Here is a 26,478-nt window from a genome sequence, read left to right as displayed (position 1 = left end):
TTGCAGACCCCTGAACGGTCTCCAGAAGCTTCGGGGTCTGGACGCCACGTTTTGAGAACTGATCCTTCCTTTGGTGTGACTTTGTATTTTTACTTCCTCTTTCACTTGCTTTTGAGCAACATAGCAGCTATTCAGAGGATATTTCGCTCATCCTTACTGCCAGCCATTTTTCCAGATGCCCAGATAACATTGATAGGTATTGCCATGTTACTCTAAATCAGTACAGCCCATTTACATGGTCAATAAAAAACTTTAAAAAGTCATGGAAGTATAGGTCATATTTAACATTGTAGGAATTTAATGGAAAGATATATGTGAAGTACTTAATCCCAGGCAGGGCCCGACACATTAAGACAATGAAGTATCTTTTATGCAGTGACTTTTGAGAAACATTTATTGGACTTAAAAGTGGATTTGGTACTCCACCAGTCTGTCTTCTACCCACTTCTATCCAGCTGCAGGCACTGAGCTCTACTACCTTTAGACCAGGCCCATTCTTTCATTCAGTCTGTATCCAGTGTGTCTAGAGTCAGCTGTCTGCTCAATATTTACAACTGAGCTTTGCATTAGTTTCTTAACTGTAGTTCTATTCTGTTCTCTATGTCCCCACCTCTACTCTAGGTAAGCCTTACTTAAGTCTTAGCCTGCTTTGCTATGACCCTCATGCCTCTACCAATCTCTATAATACCCACTGCTATTATGCCTCCAAGTTTATCAGACATCCAGGACAAGGATGCTGTCCTCACCTGTTCCTCTGCACTGCCTGCCGACCTCTCTTCTGTTCTAGGTACCCACTGGGAGGTCAGGATTCCTGCGTACTGATACCTGCCTGAATGTTGCTTATTCCGATACAGATTGGTTCTGTCCTCCTCAACCATTCTGGGGCCAGCTACAAAAGATAGATTGGTTTCTATGAGCCTAAACCCACTGTCCCAATGTATTTACGTCCCCACTGGTCTCTGCATTAAGAACCTACAAGTCTTCTTCTTATATTATTTTCCTTATCTTCATCATTTCTGTCAGTATTATAAGTAGTTATAAGAAGAGCCCTCAGTGAATCTGAGCTAATTTTTTTCCTGGACCCCAAATGACCTGATGAATCTTGTTACAACTCTAATAAACACCTCAGTATTGCTTCTCAATAGACATACATCCCATTTTTGTACTCTGTTATTATATATCACAGTTGTTTGGAAAGACCATAGTGACTGGAGTGTAGAGAAAGAAAAAGGCCAACGGTAGTCGGTGAGACCAATTGTGAGGCTCTTTAAAAGAAGCTAGTGTAGAGATCCTAGTGGCAAAGACTAGGGAAGGCAATGGTGTTGTACACAGATGGAAAAGCTGAGAAAATACTTGAGGTAAAATCAGTAGGCCTGGACTGGACGTGTGGGTTAAAACAGGTGACATTTTTCTGTCTGGTCTGGACTCTGGGCGGAGTCTAATTCAGTGATTCTACTGAAGATAGAAGAAGAGAGAAGAATTGAGATGTTGGAGGAAGATGATGGGATCAGGGTCAAAGTATCTGTGGGATATCCAAGAGCAGTAAGATAATTGACAATAAGTACTTTGTGCTCTAGATATTGAATGAGGCTGGAAATACATGGAAGTCAGCAGTATATAGATCATAACTGAAATATGTGGAAGGAAGGCATTGTCCAGAGAGATAATATGCTGGAAACGATGACGGAGCATAGAATTGAGCATGGAAGCAACCAAATTTAATGGACATTCAGGTCCACATTTAATGGACCTTCATTAGAGCCACAAAGACGTGGAAGTAGGATGGTTAACGTTCTTTCAATAAATGTTATTGGTAAATCACTAAGCATTCAACCTTTATCAAACTTTGTAGGAGACTCACAAGGGGAAAAAACCCTGAAAGTTAAAATGAAGTAGAGCAGAATTTATAGGATTTTTTGTGACCCAAACTGATGTATATTCTGAAGCTATTTTAGTATTTCTAGGCTTTTATCAGGAAAAAAAAACCTCTCATTTAGAGTTGAGATTAAACAGGGTAAGGATAAAGAGAAGGTTATAGGGGCGCCTGGGTGGCTTAGTCGGTTAAGCGTCCGACTTTCGCTTAGGTCATGATCTCGCGGTTCGTGGGGTCGAGCCCCGCGTCGGGCTCTGTGCTGACTGCCAGCTCAGAGCCTGGAGCCTGTTTCAGTCTTTGACTCCCTCTCTCTCTGACCCTCCCCTGCTCACGCTGTCTCTCTCTCTCTCTCTCTCCTAGAAATAAATAAAATATTTTAAAAAAAAAAGAGAGAGAAGGTTCTAGAGGCTAACAGTACAGAGGGTTCAGAAGAGGGCATAATAATGAGCCTGAAGAGATGACAGGTTATTTTGCTCTTTGGAAAGAAACAGAGGAGACTGGTTAGTGAGCTGTAACAGAGAGCTGGCTTCCTCTGGCACATTCTAGGCATAGTAGTTTAGAGAGTTGGGCCTGAGGAGACTCGGAATCCTTAGCAACAGAAATTGCAACATCTTAATAGAGCCCCTCTTCAGTTGTTAGCCTCAACGTCTCTGTACCCATTCTCAATACTGAGACAATTGAGGGAGAGACTTTCTATTTGCTAAACTTCATCTACCCCTTCCTAAACTCACATAGACTACTAATATTACCCATCTTTATAGACAACTCATTAGATCATACCAGTGAAAGCAAAATTAAAATCATACAGTATTTATAATGAGGGTAACATAATGGAATTGGCTTGCTGGAATCATGATGTCATAATAATGATAGCTCTCATTTCAGTGTTTCTAGATGCCAGGCCCTGAGGCAAGTACTTTATGTTCATTCTCTCATTAAAATCCTTGTAATCCTACACATAGTCTTCTAAAGAATAATAGCCCCCAAACTTACATATGCAAATACATTTATTTCTAATGTTGATTGTCCTTACATGCATATTTCAAGGCAATTAATATTGAATTTGTCTAGGCATTAATTTGATTGGTTGTGTCTATCTACAGTTGCCAAATTGTATGTCAAAGCCTAAAACTTCAGTTTGTGTTTGACAATCAAAGGAGATAACTTTCTTTTTAGTTTAGTTTAGGAAAATAGTACTCCTCTAAGCCTATTTGAACCCAACTTCCATTTCTTTAAAAGTTTTGTGCTATGGCATTGAAGCATTCTGAGTCTGGCTGTTTTGAAAGCATTTGTGATCCTATAAAGAAAAATCACTAAGGAATCACCAAATCAGTATTCTTTTAATGGCAATTTCTGGTTACAATTCTTTAGTACCTAGAGGATTGGTTCCCAGGAGAAGAATATACGGTTGCTCTTTTGCTTTATTCTATAAACTTGTCAAACTCAGAGAAGTACATTTAAAAATTATTGGTACTATTGATAAACTACATACATTTCTACTTACAGCTTGTTATTTTAAAGAGCTGTAATCTTTATGTCTTTGTTTTGGATTCCTTTATGTATTACTTTGGAATTAAAAAAAAAAAGCTAAACAATAGTGTCGCATAACCAAGGTTAACAAGAGTGAACATGACTTGGTTGCATTAAATTCTTGAGTCACATCTGTTTCCACAAGTTTCTCCAGTTTCTCCTTTTTTTATAGGCTAGTCTCCATGATTTATCTGTGATCCCAGCTAGCCTTCTTCAGATGTTTGAGAGGAAGGAGCAGGCTAAAATTGTTACCCTCTACAAGGAGAGCAGCATATTCTCCTTAAGGCCAATGCTGTTGGATAGCTCCAATAAACAAAATGATATGAGAGATCAGTTTCTTTTCGATCTCCTCCTCTTCTCCAACTATGGCATGTGAGACTCTTTTTTTAGCTATTTTTCAGTCTTTACCCCACTAGTATTGATGCCCTCATCCTTGCTTATTCCCCTGAGCAATGTTCCCCATAACCAGAGCTTCTAGGACCATATACTGATGACCTCCAAATCTCCAAACATTTCTCATCCTTGGGTCACATATCCACGTTGCATATCCAACTAGATGAACCTTCAATAACTGAAATCTAACATGTGTCTGTTGCTGAATACCAAACCGTGCGTGCATAGGACAAAACTCCACAAAACGAGGCACGAAAGTAACAAGATGACTGAGGAGCTCGAGACTGAGCAATTCCTAGAGCTCACATATATTCATGATTAGGGTACAGGATTGTCCATCTTTTCTGAAGCAGGAATAGTGAGTTGGTCTAATGATGCCATGAAGTCATGTGCTACACATCCACAGAGCATTAGTCCTAAGGATTGAATATTATGCTGCAAGCACTTGAAAATGACAATTCCCCACTGTATTTGTATTTCTCTTGGACACCCTACCTGATCCTTCCTCTCCCATTTGGGCATAAATGGGGAAAAACAAAGATGACCAGCTGAATTGAGTTTCATAGTTAACTCTGAGCTTCCTTAAAGAATCTAAGCAAAGCACACAAGTGGTGTAGTTTTGTGTGTACTTAAATCGATGTGACACACCTCTCCAGTGTCTCTAATCCTTGTCCATGCTGAGAGCCACGTGCAGGGTTATCCAGCTGGTGAGAATAAACAACCATTCAGGGCTTTTGGCTTTCTCTGTGTGTGAGTCACGGAGGGGTGCTTGTTGGAGTGTAAAGAAAGATAAACACATGGCAGCACTCTAAAGCCGGTTTCTGGAAACCTAGCAGGAAGGAACAGAAAGCCATTGTTCAGAGCTTGTAAAGTGTTATGAGACTGGAGTGGGAAATGCATACTTAGGGAAGACCAGACTCTTTTTTGTTTTAATGTTTTATTTATTTCTAGGAGAGAGAGAGAGAGACAGCGTGAGCAGGGGAGGGTCAGAGAGAGAGGGAGTCACAGACTGAAACAGGCTCCAGGCTCTGAGCTGGCAGTCAGCACAGAGCCCGACGCGGGGCTCGACCCCACGAACCACGAGATCATGACCTAGGAGAAAGTCGGACGCTTTACCGACTAAGCCACCCAGGCGCCCCATGGGAAGACCAGACTTTTGATGGATCAGAAATTGAAATGCTTGTAATTAAACTGGAGCTAAACCAGTGGTGACAGAAGGTTTTTTTGGGTGAAAGGATGTAGAGAAAACAGACTCAAGATCAAGGGAGTTGTCAAGTTTAGTTGGATCAGGAATTCTCATAAGAAAACAAAACAAGACACTGGAGAAAACCTGATTTCCCCTGGAATCGACTTGACGATGTTCATGAGAAAAAAATATTACTGAAGCCCTTTTGCTAGAAGTGAAATTACAACTATATTCCTACATGGCGATGGCCACCTTGATAATACAATATGGTACATACAATTGCCAGATTCTAGTCTACCACAGAACCCCATAATAACAGCTTTCTGTGGAAGCTTGTTCATGCCTTAAGCCTGTTTAGATTCTGCACATCTATGAAAGAGCTTGGGAAATAACCTGAATCCAGCACTGCCTTCATATGCAAGTGAAAGTGTTCCTGCCCTTGGCCCTGCACTTCAAGCCCTGCACATCACAAACACATGGTAAAGGAATTTTGTAAGGAAACATGGGTGCCCTTACTATGGATGGAGGACTCAGTACTGACACAGTACAAACCGTAACCGTAGACATTCATGCTGTGACCAACGTTGTTGAGGCTCCAGGGAAATGTTCGTGCCTGTCTTGTGCCCTGTGTCCTAGAAAAAGTGACTGTATCTGGGTCTCTGTTGCTGTTGAAGAGAGATACCACTTTGGTAGGATTGGAACAGCAGAAACCCTTAAGAACAAGAATATATATTGATTGATTTATCAAATCCCTCCTGGCATATACTATAAATGCATATTCGTTCTTACATAACCAAGTGTGCTGTTCCAGTAGTGAAGAGCAATCATTGTTCTTGCCCTTTCTTGTGTTCTGAATCCTGGTTCCTGAGATATTCCCAGACTAGTGTGGTATTCATAGCAACACATGCATGTGGTGTCTATGGAACATTTTGCAAGATTAAAAGATTGATATTACTATTCTACTGATATTAAATTTCTATACCCATTACATTAGTCATCCAAATATCATCAGACCATCAATAGAACACTGAGATGTGAACAGTGAGATGTGTAAAAATTAAGCTGCTTGTCTTTAATAATTTGCTGACTTCCAGCAAATTATTTGTACACATTTTCAATTTTGTCATTATGACGGTTGCATATGTCAAAGTAAGGGAACAAAACATATTTTTTACAGGGTGTTAGCTTGATTTATAACTAAAATATTAGGGCATACCCTCCTAAGGGTATGTTGGCCTCCAATTTTACTTTTTTTGTGGCCTTATAGGCATTAAGTAGCTTACCAATTGGTATAAATGGATTTTTTAATGTGCAAAAAACATGAATAAAACCATGGGACGTTTCATAAATTTGTGTGACATCCTTGTGCACAGGCCATACTAATCTTCTCTGTACCGTTCCAATTTTAGTATGTGTGCTGCTTAAGCAAGCACTCCTATTTAACTGAACTTGAGTCCTGCAGCCTTGCTCCTGGGTCTGTCTGACCACACTTGACCCAGCACTTGACCAGGGTTAGGTGATCTGGCTTTACTACTAGAGACATTTCAACAAGAAAAGGAAGTGATGTCGTCTTAGCCTGAAACTATCTTACTATACACTCAGAAAATATTATTACATGCCTTTGGTTCTGGTGATGTAGTTTCCTTTCTAAAGAGGGTTTTCTTTTCCTGAAGAAAATCAGTCATTTTTATGTTCTGCATTTTACAAAGTTTTGTCACTGAGATTTTCATGCCATGCGTTCTGGTACAGAACACATGCAGAATAAATTCTGGTCTTGTGCAGAGAAACATTTAGGGAAGTCTTCACTTTTCAAAGGTCACTACTTGCTGTCCACAACACTTTATAATAACTGCCCTCCTCACTTAGTGGGACTTCAGAAATATTGTTTATGAATTGTGTGTGGGGATACTAAAATAGGGTGTCAAATTAGTCTGTTTGCTTGTATACACACACCATACACAAACATATGTAATATATATGTTCATAATGAATTTACATCTGTAAATAAATGACAATAAGGAGAGAGAAGAGATGTGTAACAAAATATGTTAAATCTACATTGGGAGCCGATGTAGTACCCAGGAAAATTTTTTCTAATTTTTTTATGTTTATTTATTTTTGAGAGAGAGAGAACGAGCGCACAAGTAGGGGAGAGGCAGAGAGAGGGAGACACAGAATCCTAACCAGGCTCCAGGCCCTGAGCTGTCAGCACAGAGCCTGATGCGGGGCCCAAACCCACAAACCGTGAGATCATGACCTGAGATGAAGTCGGATGCTCAACCAACTGAACCACTCAGGCGCCCCTGAAATGTTTCTTCTGTAATAGAAAGTTAAAGCCATCTATTAGGTGCCCAGAGTAGAGAGAAGATAGTGGATTGTCCTCAAGCGCAAATGACAAAGATGGGACCCCACCCTGAAGGAAGAGCCCCACAGCTCAGATGGATAGTCTGTGCTTCCTGCTACTCCCTTTTATTTTACTAATCTTTAAATGAGTCATCCTCCAAGATGTGTCCCCACTAACAAGGGTCCTGAGCTTCCAAGTTCCAGGATGGGAGCCCCTACCTTCTCCTTTTCTCAGAAACCCAGAACTATATGGTCCTGCTGCTTGATTTTGTTTCTTGTTATTTCTTAACTAGCTGTAGGATAAAGCTTTAGGCCTTTTCTTCTGAAGGAAAGTTAAGGAATCTTGAGTAGCTCTTTTAAGAAACCAAACTCAATAAGCCCTGCCCTTGAGACCATAACTTTGAGATATCACTGCTAAAGATTTGATTTATTCTTAACATGCTTTGGAAATGTGGGATAAAACCACTTGGAAAATGAAAACCTTTAAGAGAGAGCATAATATTTGGCTTTAAATATATATCTGGTGTTTCCTACATGTGTTGTGTGAAGTGTATTCTGTCAGTCAAGTAAATGAAGGCTGGTTTCTGATAAACTTAGCATAAGATGTATTTATAACATCCAACACTTTTAAAAAGTGGCTTAAAATTAATTATATTTTGAAGAAAATTAGGCAGTTTACATCATTGGGAGATAATTATAGACACCCTCCTTTAAGTATCTTGTAAACCAGACTACTGATTTCCAGGATGTCATAGTCTGTGTAATAGAACATCTGTTCTACTTCATTATTGTCTTCATATTTCTTTTGTTTATATATTTCATAAAGCCCTTTCGACTGGAAAACCGCACTGTAGAAACCTCACTGTAGAATTGTCAAAGTGAAAATGAGACCTTTAAGTATTTGTTATGTTACTGTTATGATTTTTTTCTCTTGTTATAAAATTAAAATCATACATAAAAATGAAAGTCAGCGTCTATTTCCATTATTTCCTCCTCTTCCAGATTTAGCCTAAGCCTCTATTTTCTCTATGTCTTGTCTCCTTTTCTATTAAACTATACTATACAGTCTTTTGTTTTCTGATTCTCAAATATATTTGTCTTTCTTGGGCAGATAAATGTATCTGTGCCAAACTATTTTGTCTGCATTTCTATTTAATTCTTTTTTCAACTTGGCTTGGTTCTCACATTCAAACTCTTCTACAAGGGTCCCTTGCTTTCTAGTTTCCTCATATTGATGAAAGTCTACATAATTGCTTTATATATTTGATATAAAATTAAATATTAAAGTCTACATAATTGCTTTATATATCTGATATAAAATTAAATATTATTATTGGGCCCTTCTGCCAATTCCTTCCCTTCCAGTCCTTGCCTCTTCACTCTTGTAATGAATACGTTTTAATTTTATTTATTTTGAGAGAGAGAGAGAGAGAGAGCAGAAGGGCAGAGAGAGAGGAGAGATAGAGAATCCCAAACAAACTCCACCCCATCAGCACGATGATGCTCGAACCTATGAACTGCCAGATCATGACGTGAGCCAAAATCAATGGTCAGTCGCTTAACTGACTGAGCCACCCAGGTGCCCTGTGTGTTTTTATTCCTAACTTAAAAGTGACTGTCAAAGTTAATGAATCTGCTTGACCATTTGACTACCCATAGTCCTCAGCCTGGTTCTTTTCCTCATTATCTACCCAAAACAACCACAGATTTGACAAAAGAGGGGCTCCCAACCAAAGGAAACTGTACTTCTCTATCTCTCTAACTTAAAAATCTTAGTAGCCAATAAAAAATACTTTATCATTTTTTTTTTCTGTGTGTCTAGACTGATCTCCCCAGTCTTCATATTTTGTCTTTTCCTTACTCCAAAGAGTTATCTTCACTTGGAAAAATCATACTCTTCTCAGAGCATTGCCTTTCATACTCCATCTGGTTTTTGGAAATGAATCATGTGGACCTCTCATTCTTCTTTAATCCTCTCACATATTGTTGAAGTAAACAAATCCCTGCTAAATATTAATTCAGGCTCTCCTCATTCATCCTGGGAATGGAGTCAGGAGAAAAGAATCTGCCCTGGGCTGCATTTTTATTTGGAAGACTTATTTCTTTTCCTAAATACTTTTATTTGGAAGACTTATTTCTTATCCCAATTCCCTCATTTCTCCCCACTCCTCGTTTCAGATACATTTTCCATGTGTAAGCTTCAGCCTAGCCCAGTACCACCACTTCTCTCTGGTTTCTAGAACTTGAGCTACCACCAGAAAAGAGCCCCAAGTGTCACAGATGCTGTAACTTATCTCCTGTTATACTGTTCCCTAGATGTTGATATATACATTTCTTACCTCTCCAGTTAGAGTGTAAATTCCTGTAGAGTGAAAACCGAGTCTGCTCTACGAGTGTCAAAACAAATACCATACCCATTGAGTGATAAAATCCATTTAGAAAGTTGTGACCAACACTAAAAAATTAATCAAGTATAAACAAAGAAAAGATAGGTATCTCAGTGAATTACTCATAGTAAGAATAATAATGAACCAAGATGTGGAAATAGTCTAAGTGTTTATCTATGGATGAATGGATAAAAAAACGATGAGATAAAGGAAATATATATATATATATATATATATATATATATATNTAATAGAATGAGAGACACCAAAAAGAAGGAAGTCTTGATGTTTGTAACAATATGGATGAACCTTGAGGCATTATGCTAAGTGAAATAAAAGAGGGACAAATATTCTCTGATCTCACTTATATGTAGAATCTAAAAAACCCCCAAAAAACTGAGCTCATAAATACAGAGCACAGATTGGTGGTTGCTAGAGGTAGGGGTTGGGGAATGGAAGAAATGGGTAAAGGGGGTCAAAAGGCACAAACTTCCAGTTATAAAATAAATAAGTCATTAAAAATATAATATACAGCACGACAACTCTAATGAATAATCCCATATTGCCTATTTGAAAGTTTCAAAGAGAGTAGCTCTTAAAGGTTCTCATTACAAGAAAAAGAAATTGTAACTGTATATAAAAACTGATAGTGATTGATGTTAACCAGGCTTATTGTGGTGATTATTTTATAATATATACAGATATCAAATCATTAAGTTGTATAACTGAGACTAATGTTATATGCCAGTTATACCTCAAGTTGTAAAAACAATTTAGAAATGGGGAGAAAAGAGTGTGAATTGTTTTGGGGAAACTTTTAGTATACGCCCTTGACCAAAATTCTGCATATCACTGTCCTGTAGTGTAAGGGCACAATAGATGATTAGTATTTGGTCATTTAAGTTGGTAAAAGGAAAGATTTGGAAGAAGCCTATCTATGCAATTCTGAGGGTCTTCTTATTACTCTTGCTCTTTGGTCTTCAGTCTGTGTGGGGTTTAAGCAGTCACTTAGGTTGCTTCCTCAGCCTGGTTGAGTACCTCCTTCCCTTATTCAGAACATTTGGACAAATCACAAATTCTCTGAGGGAATTCATATGCCGATGTAAGCCTCATGATGAACACCATGCATAAACTCTACTGTGGGTTTTCTATCTCCCAAATAGATAGAAAGCTAATTATTATTGACATAAACTGCTAAGTTCCACACCCTTCAATTTATTTTAGCAAATATTCATGGAGTGCCTCCTCTGGACTGAAGACACAGAGTTGAATCAGACACAGGTTACACCCTAGAAGAGCTAATGATTTAATACAGGAGCTGACAAACTGCAGCCCACTGGCAAAACCTGGCCCACAGTCTGTTAGTGTAAATAAAGCTTTATTGGAACCCAGCGAGGCTCAGCCACACAGAATTGAGTAGTTGCAACAGAAACCATATGACCCACAGAGCCTAAATATTTACTGAAATATATCTATGAAAACGTTTGCCCATCTCTGATCTAACAAAACATCAAAATTGAAGATAATACTTTTTTTCTATTATATTTCCATATGCAAAAGTGACAGATACATCAAAAGCAATGCAATATTTTCCTTATTTTTGTGACTAAACAACGTAGATCACTGATCTGTTGGGAAGCCTTGAGAGCTTACAAGAAGCGACCCCTTTTGAAAAGCTGGTGACAGAAAAACATTATGATCTTAACGAAATGACATTTCATGTTTTTCTCTCTTACACGTCCATAACCACCCTGCCCAGAACTTGGATGTCTGAGTACAGTGCCAATAGTATCACAAAAAATTACAGAGCTAAAACAGCTGAGTATTAGATCAGAGATCACCCAGGGCCTGACCATTAGCTGAGGATGGCTCATCATTATCATATGCTTGGCTCTGAAATTTTTGAACAAATTTGAGAAAATAACTTCATTTCACATTAAAATCTGGGTCTCCCAATTCTTTTGAAAAATCAGATTTGGCAGAAGTAGGGCTCCATTCCTATATAACAAAAGCCCACTTAGAGCTGAAAAGCAGCCTCTAATTTTGAACAAGACATACATGCTCCAGATTACCCCAATTTCTACTGCTCCTGAATATTTCCTTGACTCAAGATTTGTCAGTTGCCATTTATAGCAAGTTTACATTGCTATTCTTCTCAGTAAAGAAATTTCTCTGTAACTATTTTCTTTTTAGAGTAGTTTGACAAGATTAACCAAAAAAGATTATATGCTTAAAAAAAAACTTTCTCACGTATTTAATATGCAGGCAAAAGGTATGCAATCTGCAGCCACTTTACGGACTTATGTTCTTTTTTAGCCCCCATGGAAATGGTAGTTTAATGTGTTAAACCAATAAAGGAAAGCAGAGCTGAAATGTGGCTTAGAGCAGTGACCTCCAAAGAGATCCTAGGGAATGTTTAAGAGCTGAGGTTTGGGTAGGAAATATTAGAATTTACATAGTTGATCTCCTTTTTAATTTGTATTTTTATTTTTATATATTTTTTAAGTTTATAATATAGTTATAAAGCAGTACATATAGCTACACACACACACTGACACGTGTAACTGCGTAGATAGTCAACTTTATTTTAGTGATTGAGACATGGGATCAAACTAGCTTGCAGACGTTAGTCTTGGGAACCTGGAGAGATCTGGGAAATCATTACATCCAAATGTTCATTTTATGAAGAAAGAATCTGGAGGTGAAGTGATCTTGCCAAAGGCGCAGCCATGTAGGCAGTATATCACACTGCCTGCTTTCTTCTCGAATGCCTACCTGGGAAAATGAAACCAACATGGTGATAAAAAAAAATCCCCCTGAAATAGCGGGGCAATTTGTAAGAAACTGTCAGACTTCTTCCTCCAGCGTAGCACACATTTCAACTGGTGGTACCTAGAATAGCTTCTCTTTTTTTGTGAAAAATGGCTTCGGATCCATCCCCCCTCTGCCAGTAGAGGCCACCACTGTGGCCGCCTTCTCATTGGCCAGCTCTCACTGGCCCTCATCTGCCTTCTTTTCCTGTGGAAATAAAATATAAGGGCAGGAGAAAGGACATATTTGGTAATGTTACGCTCCTCAGCTTCCTGCTCGGGGCTGTCTCAGCTGCAAAATGTCAAGGGAAAAAATATCCCTCCAAGTTGGAATGAATTCCAGACAGACCCTGATGCCTGCAAATTTGTCAGAGGGAGAGCCAAGTCCAGAAAAGCAGAACATGAAGAAGGTTCATTATGTGACTTCAAGAGACGCTCAAATAATCAGACACTCTGGTATTTATGATTTTCCCCATTTCAGATGGCCTGTAGTTCACAACATTCCCCTCCCTTCACCGCTGATTCTGAGCTTCCTTTTAAATTAAACCTCAACAGTTATAAAAAGACTCTCACATTACTTGTAAGCCACAAGCACTACTGGGAGACACTGTTCGTACAGGCCTGTTTGGGGCTGAAGAAGGACAGCTCTTTTTGATTATTAGTCTGGGAAGGGCAGGCCAGGAAGGCAGACTCACTTCACCTTGACCACACCATTGCCCCATCTGGTTACCACGTCTGTGTCAAGACCCCCTGCCACTCCCAGCGTTTGATGCCATGATCTTTACTAAAAAGCAGCTATGTTGTGCCATTGGCTTTCCTTTTTCATTTTGGCTTTTATTTGTGTGTGTGTGTGGGGGGGGGGGGCATGAAATAACCAGAAAAATTGATCCTGACTCTCCCAGTTTGTGAAGATTGTGAAGATTGACAATCCAACAGGATTGTCTGTAAGGTTGAGTTTTGGCGGATCTTAGTCTGTCCCTGGCATCCAGCACTTTTTCTTTCTCTTTTAAAACCATTGCCACATGCTGGCAAAAAGGTAAGGAAACAGGATTTGTAATCCAAACCTCATTAAATTGCTACATACACATTTTCCCTTCTGCTTCTTGCTCTTCATTTCTAAACGCCGTGGCATTTGTTTGTACTTGGTCACCCAGAATCCTTATTTGGGTCCTCCAATAGGCACGAAGGCATCCAAGTGTCAGTTTTAGCAACTGGTGGAAGTACCCACATGAGGAATAGGGTGTTCAGTCCTAACATGCGGTCTCCATGAATAAGGGTCTTCTTTCTTCTTTTCCTAAACTGTCCAGCATCTCAACGCTGGTTTTGCTTCTCAACAGGCTAAGGTTTGTGCTACTTCCATGGTGATCAACTGTTAGGTCATAAACATTAGGTTGTGGCATCACTGGATGAGTCAGTCGGGAGGAAGCTGGGCTGGAAATACAGCCGAAAGCCTCTGCTGACAGACAGATGCCTTCTTAATCATGGCCTCCGTGGGGAAAGGAAAGCTCTCCCAGGCCCACCCCCGGCACTGATTCACAGACCTGGGCTGCTCTGGAAGAGGCTGGGAAAGCCCATCCTCAGGGGATACCACTGTTACCTCCTCCAGGCTTCCCACAGGATGGCCACACAACTCACAGGAGGGGGAAACTGAACAAGGGAGCTCTTTCTGATTACTTTTTGAGGGTCAGCAAAGGGTAAAACAGCTTTCATCTTTTCGACATCTTGTGCTGTTCCTTCTTAAAACAGCTTATATTGTCAACATTGCCTATTTCTTGGTGCATCCATTTCTGGTAGGGTTCCTATTCTGTTATGTCAGCCTTGTCTACAAAATGGTCATTGTAAGAGTTCAGCTTTTGGCAGGCTGGAGGTGGGACAGCACAATATCATTATGTTCCCTTTCATCAGTTCTTCCTCTTTTAAGCCCTGGGGACTACTAGACATTTTGCCATCTTCTAAAAACACAATTTCCTGAGTCCATAGTTCATTTTAGAAGAATTTATATCATTTAATTTATTTAATATTTACAAATTTGGGTTTTTGGAGAGCATGGTGTCAAGAACTGCTTGTGCATTAAGCTGCTAGGAGACAAGTCAGCTGGAGAAACAATGTCCTTCCCTGTGTCCCCTATCAAGAACTGCTCAGTATTCCTGCCAGCCTTGTTAGGCTTTATCATCCAGTCATTTTAGACCAGCAAGAGAACATTCCATCGGGGGATCAGGTTCTATCATTTCACTGGTATGCAATGTAAGACCACAGAAACTCTAGTACAAACGAATTTTCCATGGCTCAGATTAATAATAGATAGCACTTAAATGGTCAGTCCAATTGTGTTCCCTCCCTACTAAGGACAGAACACATGACAATAAGCTGAAAATCCAGCCAGGCAGGTCAGACCAGAAGCAAGGAAGAATTTCTGGTCTCAAGGTTACAGAAGAAGTTGCAAAGTTCACCTCTTGAGGCAAATATTTAAGCTTAGCCAGGAAGAGCCTATGTGAATGGTTATGATCCAGTGCTGACTGGAGATGGGGGACAAATTTATATGATTTCCAAGCTTTTTTTTCAAAACACAAGAGTCTCCAAGTGGTTGAAAAGTGACTCTGTGCATTTCTCTCTGCTGTTGAGATTGTTATTCATGATCAGGCTACTTTTACATAACAAAGACAAATTCTGCTGGTTGGAAGATAAGTGAGGAGTTATTACATCTCTTGTTTCAGTGAGGAGAAAACCTAGGCACAGAGAGGTCATTGTCAGCTAGAAGAGCCTACAGGGCAGACTCCCTTTGCTCCCTGTGCTGTGTGCTTTACTGTACTATAGTTTTACTAATAGTATAAATCTATTTAAGCTGTAGCTCCAGTTTGTAGGAATTTTGTTTACTTCATGAGCAGCACTGAGACAGAAATATGAGAATCTCTGGGAATTGGCATGGCTAAATATTACAATTTAGAAGAAAAGTTTAGGCAAAGTACAAAAGAGGAAATGCTATTTAGATGAGTTCATTTCTACTCACTCAAAAAAAAAATTAAAAAATTAAACTCAAGATCCAACAACATTTTCCTTTACTTAGCCCAACATCAGAGGCTTTACACAGCAACTCCCCAAACAAATCTGTTTCATATATTTCATCTTTCCAACTAAGGACTTTTTTAAAAATATCTAATCTTGAGTTTATTAACTTCTCTTAGAAAAAGTTCTATTTCATTTCTACAAATGCAAAGCTGAACCTGGTTTTATCTCTCTCTTGGTTTATAATTCTTTAAATGGATAATGCTGACTGAATTTAGAACATATCCAATAGCTTTAATTTCTAAGATGTGAATTCCTTCCTCCCCCCTCCCCCTCTTCCTTCCTTCCTCCCTTCCTTCCTTCCTCCCTTCCTTCCTCCATCTTGGAGAACTGCTTGCTTTGGTGGTTCAGTAGTAGAATTTTTGCCTGACTTTATCTTGGAGGATAATCTATTCATTTTTTTAAATATTTTTCTTAATGTTTATTTTATTTTTTTAAAATTTTTTTAATGTTTTATTTATTTCTAGGAGAGAGAGAGTGAGAGACAGCGTGAGCAGGGGAGGGTCAGAGAGAGAGGGAGTCACAGACTGAAACAGGCTCCAGGCTCTGAGCTGGCAGTCAGCACAGAGCCCGACGCGGGGCTCGACCCCACGAACCGCGAGATCATGACCTAAGCGAAAGTCGGACGCTTAACCGACTAAGCCACCCAGGAGCCCCGGATAATCTATTCATTTTGATGAGGGAACATAAGGCAGCTGAAGGCCAAGCTAGCACAATCATACCCCCCCACCCCACCCCCACCTCCCAGGAGGGATATATGTGATATTCCTCAGGCCTTCCTGGTTGCCTAAGAACAAGGAAAAGGACAATCTTATCAATAGCCTCATCTCCAATAACCTATAGACTCTCTTTCCTGGAGCCCTAATATCACCCTCATCAAGATGTAAGGGATTTAAGTGCTTGCCATGGTGATGTGGGTACAAAGACAAATGAAAAATTAAATTCTCTTACTGCCTACAGCCCATTGGCAAGTCCTTGAAACAGGCAGATTGACCTTCACTAGGAGCTCAACTGCATCAACTATCGACACTTTGCTAGGGGCAGAGGGGAATCTTGGCTTAACATTATCGTGACCCCCCAGGATCCTGTGAGTCTCCTTATACACTTAAAATTCATTTGTAAAACTCCTTTATCTTTAACCCCCAAGTATATGTTGGCAATTATACTCCAGGCATATGGCCCCTGATACACATCTGAAGGGTCTCGTGACTGAGGTTTTACTAAACAGTAAAAAATGGCATTTTCTTAACAGCAGCTAGCCCCTCAAGGGCCTGGAGACCTTGCTTCCAAAATCCCATACAGATTTACACTGTCTTTAACTCCCTCCAAACCTGAAGGTATATAATCAGTTACTCTTCACGATCCCAGTATAGCTCTTTCTGCCCACAGGTCCTGTCCCTGCATTTTAATAAAATTGCATTTTTGCAACAAAGACATCTTCAAGAATTCTTTCTTGCCCGTTTGGTTCTGAACCTCACCATCACTCCAAAAACCCATCAACTTCTCATTGAATTCCAGTTGAATTATTCCTTTGGTTTTTCTGCATGGAGGCTGTATTTGAAGGGCTTTCTCAATCCCGTTCTAGATCAGAAGCCATGGCTTACAGATGCATTTCCTAATGGATGACTTAAGGAGCCAGCATTTTTAATACACAGGAAATAAAATAATTATATTAAATGATAAAATTCTCCCCTAAAGCTGATATTAACATTATAATATCTCTCTTCTTTCCTGTTTTGGTCTTTTTAGGTTCTTGTTGGGCTTAGAACAAAATCATAATTTTGGTAAACTTCCCATGAAGTCTGAGTAAGCACCTTCCCAGTTGGTTTAATTTAGGGAGTTCCAAAAAGCCATTTTCATCCCAAATTTTTTTTTTCTGTAGATCAATCAGAAACTAAAATTCCAACTAAGGGATTGCACTGTTTCAGATGAAGATATAATCTCCGAAACACTGTGATGGGGGTGGCATCTGGCATTACCAAAGTATTAACCCATTCGTACCCATGAGTACATTAGTTTTTTTATCTTGGATGTCAGCATGGGATCCAAGGGCTATATCCACAGAGGGTTATATTTTGATAGTAAACATACATGGTCTAGATTAATTATGCCAGGAAAGGAAGCCCAAATTGGACAATAGCAGTGGAAGATTAAGATAGATTAAGATTTGAAGGTGCCAAATAGAGCATGACTCAATCACAGTTTTCTCTTCACCTGGTTCAGGAGGCTGTGTTTACATTACTCATGTTTCAAGCATTGTTAATATATCTGTTTCTTTCTTTCTCACTGCTGTTAATTGATTTGACTGTTCAGACTGAGTGTGAAGTGAATATATCATTACATGAGGGTTTGCTAGATACAGAGGCCCTTTTAGAATAACGTATGTGCAGCAGAGTAGGTACAAACTTTGCAAAACAAATAGTTCAGAAGTCAAATTTTATGATGGTTTTCATGGGTCAGGGGAGGCAAGCAAGGCATAGAATGTAAAAGAAATGGGAATTTAGGTCATTTTTTAAGTTAAGAATAGACAAGTTGGAATAAGAAGACTGGAAACATACTACAAGTCAAAGATATATTTTAATTCCAGAGATGACATGTTAGAAAATAAGTCTCAGCTCAGCCTAGTAAAGAGACCATTGTTGTCTTGCTTTCATTGCTGTTCTTTTCAGATAAAGCAACAAAATACATTTTAGTACATCGGCACTGTGTGTGTGTGTGTGTGTGTGTGTGTGTGTGAGTGTGAGTTGAAGTTGACTTTGGAAGACACAGATAAACTATGAGCTCTGCATTATATTTCTGATGTTCACTTGATGGAAAACAATCATTTGGCTGCTATAACTGGCTGTATCCAGCAAATTAGAGAAAATCTAGTGATACACAACCATTATTTTCCAGAAAGTGATATTTCGAGGGAACAAAATCTTTCTAGAGATTGGATTTTGGAGATTAGTTAAACTCTGGCAATTTCACTGTGGAGTGGGGTCAAGAACAGAGTGTTGTAATTCAAATAAAGCTATCACTCCTCTCCTTTACCAGTAGAGAAAGCTGCATACCACCTATTTAGGTTATCAGGAAAAAAGTAGCAAGAGTAGTAACAGTTTTACTTCTAAATTATGGAGTTAGTGCAATAAGAGTTTTTTTATTTTTACAAATAGTTTATTGTCAAATTAGTTTCCACATAAGACCCAGTGNGACACTTAGGTTCTTTCCATGTTTTGGCTATTGTTGGGAGTGCTGCAGTGAACATTGAGGCCCATGTGCCCCTATGTATCGGCCCTCCTGTATCCCTTGGGTAAATTCCTAGCTGTGCTATTGCTGGGTCAAGGGGAGTTCTACTGTTAATTTTTTTAAGGAATCTCCACACTGTTTTTCAGAGAGGCTGCACCAGTTGACATTCCCACCAACAGTGTAGGAGGGTGCCCATTTCTTCACATCCTCGCCAGCATCTAGTGTCCTTTGACTTGCTCATTTCAGCCACTCTGACTGGCGTGAGTAAACCACAGTGTCTTGATCCACTCATCCGTTGATGGACACTTAGGCTCTTTCCATGTTTTAGCTTAGTGCAATAAGAGTTTTAATGATTATGTTGAAATCAAAATTTGAACACATGCAAAACATATCCACCGGAGAAACATACATACATTTCTCATGAATTAGTACTTCATTCATTCATTCGTTTATTCATTCAACAAATGCTATTTGCAACTACTCTGTACCTCCTAAATTGTATTAATCAGGGGTCTTTTTTTTTTAATTTTTTTTAATGTTTTATTTATTTCTAGGAGAGAGATAGAGACAGCGTGAGCAAGGGAGGGTCAGAGAGAGAGGGAGTCACAGACTGAAACAGGCTCCAGGCTCTGAGCTGGCAGTCAGCACAGAGCCCGACGCGGGGCTCGACCCCACGAACCGCGAGATCATGACCTAAGCGAAAGTCGGACGCTTAACCGACTAAGCCACCCAGGTGCCCCTAGTCAGCGGTCTTTAGAGAAACAAAACTACCTAGATGTGTATACATCTTGTTAGTTACATTTATAAAAAGAGGGAGATTTAGTTTAAGGAATTGGCTCAGGTGATAGGGAAGCTTGGTAAGTCCAAAATCTGCAGGATAGACCTCAAGGCTGGAGCCACAGGGAAGAGTTACAGTTTGAGTCTGAAGGGAGTCTTTCTAGCAGAATTCTTAGATTGGGCAGTTCAGACTCTTTTAATTCCAATCTATTGTTTGGACAAGGCCCACACACATTATGCAGGGTGATTTGCTTTCCCAAAGTCTTCTGATCTAAATGTTAATCTCATTTTTAAAATAGTTTCACAGTTGGGCGGCCGGGTGACTCAATCGGTTTAGCTTCTGACTTCGGCTCAGGTCATGATCTCAAGTTGTGAGTTCGAGCCCTGCATTGGGCTCTGTGCCAACAGCTCAGAGCCTGGAGCCTGCTTTGGATTCTGTGTCTCCTTCTCTCTCTGCCCCTCCCCCTCTTGCACTCTGCCTCTCTCTCTCAAAGGTAAACATTGAAAAAAAGTTTTAAGTAATAAAAAAATAAAATCATTTCACAGAAACATCTACAATGATGTTTGACCAAATATCTGGGTAACATGGCCTAGCCAAGTTGGCACATAAAATTAACGATGCCATGAGGGCTAGGTATAGCTGTATTATTTCCTATTATGGAAATAGGCATTATCTCATGGAGCTCACATTCTAGTGGCTTTTACAAGTTTGAGACATGTTGCCACAGATTTTACAAAAACGCCTGAAGTTAAATTCACTTGGTATTCACTTGGTAGTATTCTTACCCTCACCTTTTGGAGATGATGATGGTGGTAGTGGTGGTGATTGTTTAGCATCTTCCTGGGATTACCTGGATTGAGAAACCTCATGTACTAGTAATTATAAAGAGTTGGTTTGTTGCCATTATTGGCAAGGCTAGGATCATAAGAATCTTTCTGAAGAATAAAGCACCTTTTTCTTTGTCCTACTAAGATTAGAACAGCAGAAACTATGATCACATGACACTTACCTTAATACTTTTAGAAAATTACACAAGACATCTCACTGAACAGAATCAGACTGTGAGGCCCATGATAAAATAGTGGACCAGCTGTAATATCAGAGACACACTACAGAGAGTTTTATGGATTCCAGTTTGTTTACCTGCAGGGGAAATGTCTGAAAGCCTGAAGTATACATTACACATAATTTGGCTGCACTCAGAGGAAAATCTTGGATTGCCCTGCACCTTCTAACTTTTATCAAACAAAGAACCTATTGTCACCTTTCCATATCCTTTGATGAAACACAGAAAATTTCCATCTAGTTTTTTACTTTATTATTATTTTATTTTACTTTTTTTTTTTTTTGCTTACAGTTTTTTCATTCCACCTCAATACACCTGTTTCCAAGTGCTAAGTCAAATCACTCCTTATCCTTGGGAGAAAATGACACAAGAAGTGACAGTCATGGAATCTTCCTCTGGTGTGGGAACAGAAATAGTTCTCAAAACAAATCATGGCCACACACAGGTAGCTTCTTCATGAGGTGACTTGGGACTTCACAAGATAGGCCCCACCCCACCCATCTGGGATGGGCATGACTTGGGTTGCCCTCCTCACTGGAGGCCTGTAATTATAGTACAAAGTGAAGGTGCATCTATGAAAGCAAACTTTGTCCAAGTCTCTAAAGTACATTCTGCTTTTCCAAACTACCTCACTTGGGGGCGCCTAGTAGAAAAAGTCATTAAATGTCTCTGGAAAGATACATAGATGACCTGGTAACATTGTTTCTTCTGGGGTGGGGAGCTGTGGGTAAGGGCAGGGCAGAAGCTTACTTCTCAATGCACTCCACTGTACTATTGAAAATGTACTATTTGCATATATTAACATTAGCTACCTACCTATCTGGTTAATGAGCTAACTAAATTAATAAAATATAAAAAATTCAAATAACTGTAAATACCTGGATCTTCTATTATTTAGCTACCTGCTCCATTTAACTCTTAAAGCACTTATTTCCTCTTTCTTTTCTGTTTTTATTTCAGAGAAACCATGTACCTAAAGTAATACTGACTTTGTTCTTCCCTGAATATATCAGGCATATTCCTGCCTCAGGTTCTTTGCAAAAATAGTTTCCAGTGACTGGAAAATTCTCATATCCATTATCTGCATGGCTTGTTCCTTGCTACTTTAAGTCTTGACTCAGATATCACTTTCTCAAGTGGGCCTACCTTGACCACCTTGTTTAAAATTGCAAGCTTAAAATAAGTGATGGAGATTATGGAGGGCACTTGTCATGATGAGCATGGGGTGATGTATGGAATTGTGGAATCACTATGTTGTACACCTGAAACTAGTGTTATGCTATATGTTAACTACCTGGAATTTAAATAAAAACTTGAAATAAGTTAAATTAAACAAATACAAAATTGCAAGCTTACACCTCAGAATTCCTTATGCACTTTATTTTTGGTAGTAACTATGTTCTTTTTAAGTACCATATATTGTATTTATTCAAAATCTTTATTGTCTATATCTCAACAGTAAAACTAAGTTCCTGGAGGGCTAGGATTTGTCTGCTTAGTTTTCTGCTGTTTCTTCCAGCATCTAAATACTGCCTGGCAATCATAGATTGTTATGAAAAAAAATTGCTAAATAAATGGGAGAAAAAAATGAATGAGTTTTGTTTTCCAAATATGTGATGTTCGGCAGAATGCCATTAAGTAATTTGAGATTGGCACATGTAGTTTTTAATTCTATTAATGATTCCTGTTTTTCTTTTTTTATTAATTTTTTAATGTTTTTAAAAATTTATTTCTGAGAGAGAGACAGCATGAACAGGGGAGGGTCAGAGAGAGAGGGAGACACAGAGTCTGAAACAGGCTCCAGGCTCTGAGCTAGCTGTCAGCACAGAGCCCAATGCAGGGCTTGAACCCACGAACCGTGAGATCATGACCTGAGCCGAAGTCATATGCTTCACCGACTGAGCCACCCAGGCGTCCCAATGATTCCTGTTTTTCAAAAACATTCTTTAACGTGTATTTGGAACATAAATTCAGGAATAACCTTCTCTCGTGTTTGCAAGATGAAGTGTACTCTTTCTTCTGTTACTTCACAAATCCTCTGCCTAGCAAGTATCCTTGTGTTTGTTTATGGTACTTTAGAATCCAAATTGTTATTAACATATTGTTCCTTGTTTTTAGATTTTTAACTTCTGAGAATATATTTTGGACATAGTCATTCTGTTTTCAAAAAATTTACCATCGTTATTTACAGTTATCTATGTTTATAAGCATTCAATGCTCATCACCTCAGACAGGTTTAATCAACTAGAGTAGTCAGCTTGTTGCATCAACCAGAAGATTTAACATAGGGAATTAAGCACTGAAAAAAATTGCCCGGGGGGACTGATGGCCAGAGTAAGCCTCTGTGACCTTGGGGTAACCCAGGAAGCTGCTAGAATCATAAGCAACCATCCCATTGCAGCTGGCAGCACTGAGGGGGTCAGTTTGCAGGATATTTCCCAGAAGCTGCTGTGAAACACCGTGTCTCTGTCTGTTCCAGTCTCCATACCACCCACCTCTGTTGGAGGAATAATAATATCTCTGCTTCTCCCCTTTCTGCAGAATTAATCTTTACTATTATTCTCTGAGATATAAATGGGCAAAGGATTAGTGGCATCAACTCCCAGAGGTCCCTCAATATACGGATTTTGATAAACTTCAAACCTAAAAGCAATAGAAAGAAGAGAGAAAGCATATTGAATTCATCAGAGTTTCATCCTACTATGTCTTTTTAATTTTTTAAATATAATTTATTATCAAGTTGGCTAACATACAGTATGTATAGTGTGCTCTTGGCTTCGGGAGTAGATTCCTATGATTCATCGCTTACATACAACACCTAGTGCTCATCCCAACAAGTGCCCTCCTCAGTGCCCATCAGCCATTTTCCCCTTTCCCCTGCCCCCTTCCCCCATCAACCCTTCGTTTGTTCCCTGTATTTAAGAATCTCTTATGATTTGCCTCCCTCCCTCTCTTTTTATAACTATTTTTCTCCCTTCCCTTCCCCAATGGTCTTCTGTTAAGTTTTTCAAGTTCCATATATTAGTGAAAACATATGATACCTGCCTTTCTCTGACTGACGTACTTCACTTAGCATAATACCCTCCAGTTCCATCCATTTTGTTGCAAATGGCAGGATTTCAGCTTTTGAGCCAAGGGTGTTTGCTGGTTTATTTTGAGTCATTGGCCTATAATTGCATGCATATTCTATAAGTAAACCCCATTGATGAACACATGTTCTTGCCCCGGTTCCTATATAATCACGGCATGATGGTCCAGACCATCTATATCTACTCCCAAGACAGATAATATCAAGGTGGGAAATCCTAAAGGTACCATCCATAATCCATATAATATGCCTATACAATAGTTTAAGAAAATGAGTGCCCATTGTTTTCTTAAATTAATAATTGCCCAGTGTTTGCTTATAAAACCTTTCCCTACCAATGTTACCTTGTCTGTAAAATGAGAATATAGTAATACTCATATTGTAGGATTATTGTGAGGATTTAATGAGCTTTTATAAAAACAGAGACAGAGACCAAATGACAAAGAATTTGGAACAGTTCCTGGGCCATTGAAAGTGCATAATAAAATATAGGTGCTATCATCATCATCATCACCATCATGATCATGTATTCTTTTCCAGAAAAACTGACAGGTATATCCATTGGACTTAACTCTTTATTCCATCCTACATTTCTGCCTTTGCCATGGTCTCTTCATGGGCAAAGCATGGTTCTTCACTGTTTGAATTTGAACTTGGTCATATGACTTGTTTTGGTCAATAATATATGAGCAAAAGTGACAATTTGCCAATTCTTAGTATATGCATTGAAAGCCCTGTATTTCCTTTTGTACCCTTGCACTTCTCCCATTTCTGGGATAAGAGTTTCCCCCCAGTTTGCTCGTGCCCCTGCAGCCTGGGCCCCAGAATGAATACACATAGGCCAGAGCTGCCTCGGTCAATCCACAGAACTGCAGTGAGTAACAAAGCCTTCTCACCAAACCCAACCTAGATCATCTGAACCTCAATCTGCCCACATACATGTAAATAATAATAAATGATTGCTGTTTGAAACCTCTGAGTTTGGGGGTAGCTTGGAGTGTAGCTGTAGGGAACAAATACCCTTCATTTCGGATATACTTACACAGGAGACCTACCCCTGACAGCATCAAGTGAAGACACCCGCTCTCTGACTGAATTATATTACATGTTTTGCCCAAATGCTGGCCGGAGCTGTCTCTGTCTGTGAACATTGCCCAGAGTAGTGCTGCCCAAAGAGAGGGAGTGTAGGGGGAGGTGAGGCTTGATGCCAGTTTCTGCCTTCTGTGTTTTTGCCACTCTTAACAGTCTGCCAGCTGGTGCAGCTGTACCCTTTGGACAAATGATATGATATCCTGGGCATTCGCCTAAATGGTACCACACATGCGAAGAGCTAAAGCTGCTGTTTGTTGTGTTCTTGCTGTTCTTGGCTCTGTTGCCATGCCTGGGGGTGGCAGAGACTTCTACACATGAGGTGTGTCTTTCCAGGATTCATAGATAGTGTGTCTTTTCAAGATTCTAAAATTCACTCAATGCAGCCACTAAAGATGATGACTCTGCATGTGGAAAATAGGCCAGGTTCATTATTGAACAGTTTGATTTTTTTTTCTCAAAGTAATTATGAAAGCAAATTAATCATAGAAAATTATGGTATAACATCATATAGTTTGTCCTTCCAGGAAAAAAACTAAAACCTCACTCATATTTTTAGTACATTTTTACATTTTTTAATGGCAGGAACATTTATTCCTTTCTTAGCTTTGCATACTAACATTCATACCAGCATATATGTAGATAAATCCTATGTATTAACCATTAGGTAAATCAGATTTATAATCAGTTTCCACTTCTAAGCAAAAAGGCTGTTTGTGGGTGCCTGGGTGGCTTAGTCGGTTAAGCGTCCGACTTTCGCTTAGGTCATGATCTCGCGGTTCGTGGGGTCGAGCCCCGCGTCGGGCTCTGTGCTGACTGTCAGCTCAGAGCCTGGAGCCTGTTTCAGTCTGTGACTCCCTCTCTCTCTGACCCTCCCCTGCTCACGCTGTCTCTCTCTCTCTCCTAGAAATTAAAAAAAAAAAAAGGCTATTTGTTCTGCGTGTGTCCTGGAATAATTGAAAATCATGATTAACTAGCACATGCTTCTGTCGAAGGTGATCCATCTCAAAAATTTCTGAGCTTGGTTTGAAACCAAAAAAATGTGAAAATAAGAATAAGTGTGAGCCCAACAGAATATGTGATTCAACATATTTTTGGTCCATCCAAAACTGAAAGTGCTTTTTATTGATGCTATAGAGATGGGAGAAGGATTAAATAGAAGGGGGAAAAGTGAATTATATATACAGTCCAGCCAGAGGTAATAATGTACTGAGCTGGAGTATAACCACCCTTCAGGGCATTATCAATGGAAATGTAGAGAAATAAATATATAGAGAAATTGTTTTCAACCGTGGTGACAAAAGAGACACTTGGGGAACTTTTTAAAACTATCAGTGCCAAGCTTAACCCTAAGCTTTCTAATTTAGTTGGTCCTGGGTGGGATCAAGGAATTGATGCTTTATGGAAATGCCCCTCATGAATCTAATGTGTGAGGTTTGCCCCACTAGAATGTGGCATTTTGAAATTGTCAATTCCAAGAAGATGATAAAATGAATACACTGCCTATTTTCAGAATTCCTTAGAGGATATGAACTTCCAAGTAGGGTTATAGAAAGAAAGGAGTGTGGACGGACGCTTAGATAAAGAAGTGTTTTTCTTTTAAAATCAATTCTGTGATTTGTATTTTCTCAAGTTTTACAGTTT

The 26,478-nt window shown here is 39.3% G+C and overlaps 1 long non-coding RNA gene and 1 other non-coding gene across 2 annotated transcripts; both read right to left on the bottom strand.

Moving 5' to 3' along the window:
* Positions 1-6,308: 6,308 nt before the first annotated feature.
* LOC144241612 (U6 spliceosomal RNA) lies at positions 6,309-6,415 on the bottom strand. The gene has a single exon (XR_013338126.1). It is a non-coding gene; the product is annotated as a U6 spliceosomal RNA (small nuclear RNA).
* Positions 6,416-12,277: 5,862 nt separating this feature from the next.
* Positions 12,278-13,824, bottom strand: LOC144241401 (uncharacterized). The gene is made up of 2 exons (XR_013338061.1): positions 13,607-13,824; positions 12,278-12,487 (listed from the first exon to the last, which is right to left on the bottom strand). It is a non-coding gene; the product is annotated as an uncharacterized LOC144241401 (long non-coding RNA).
* Between the last annotated feature and the right edge of the window lie 12,654 nt (positions 13,825-26,478).

Source organism: Crocuta crocuta, unplaced genomic scaffold (genome assembly GCF_008692635.1).
Source record: "Crocuta crocuta isolate KB4526 unplaced genomic scaffold, BGI_CrCroc_1.0 scaffold25, whole genome shotgun sequence".
NCBI classification, from domain to species: domain Eukaryota; kingdom Metazoa; phylum Chordata; class Mammalia; order Carnivora; family Hyaenidae; genus Crocuta; species Crocuta crocuta.
Note: the sequence above shows the minus strand (reverse complement) of the source record. Positions and strands in the feature narration are given on the sequence as shown.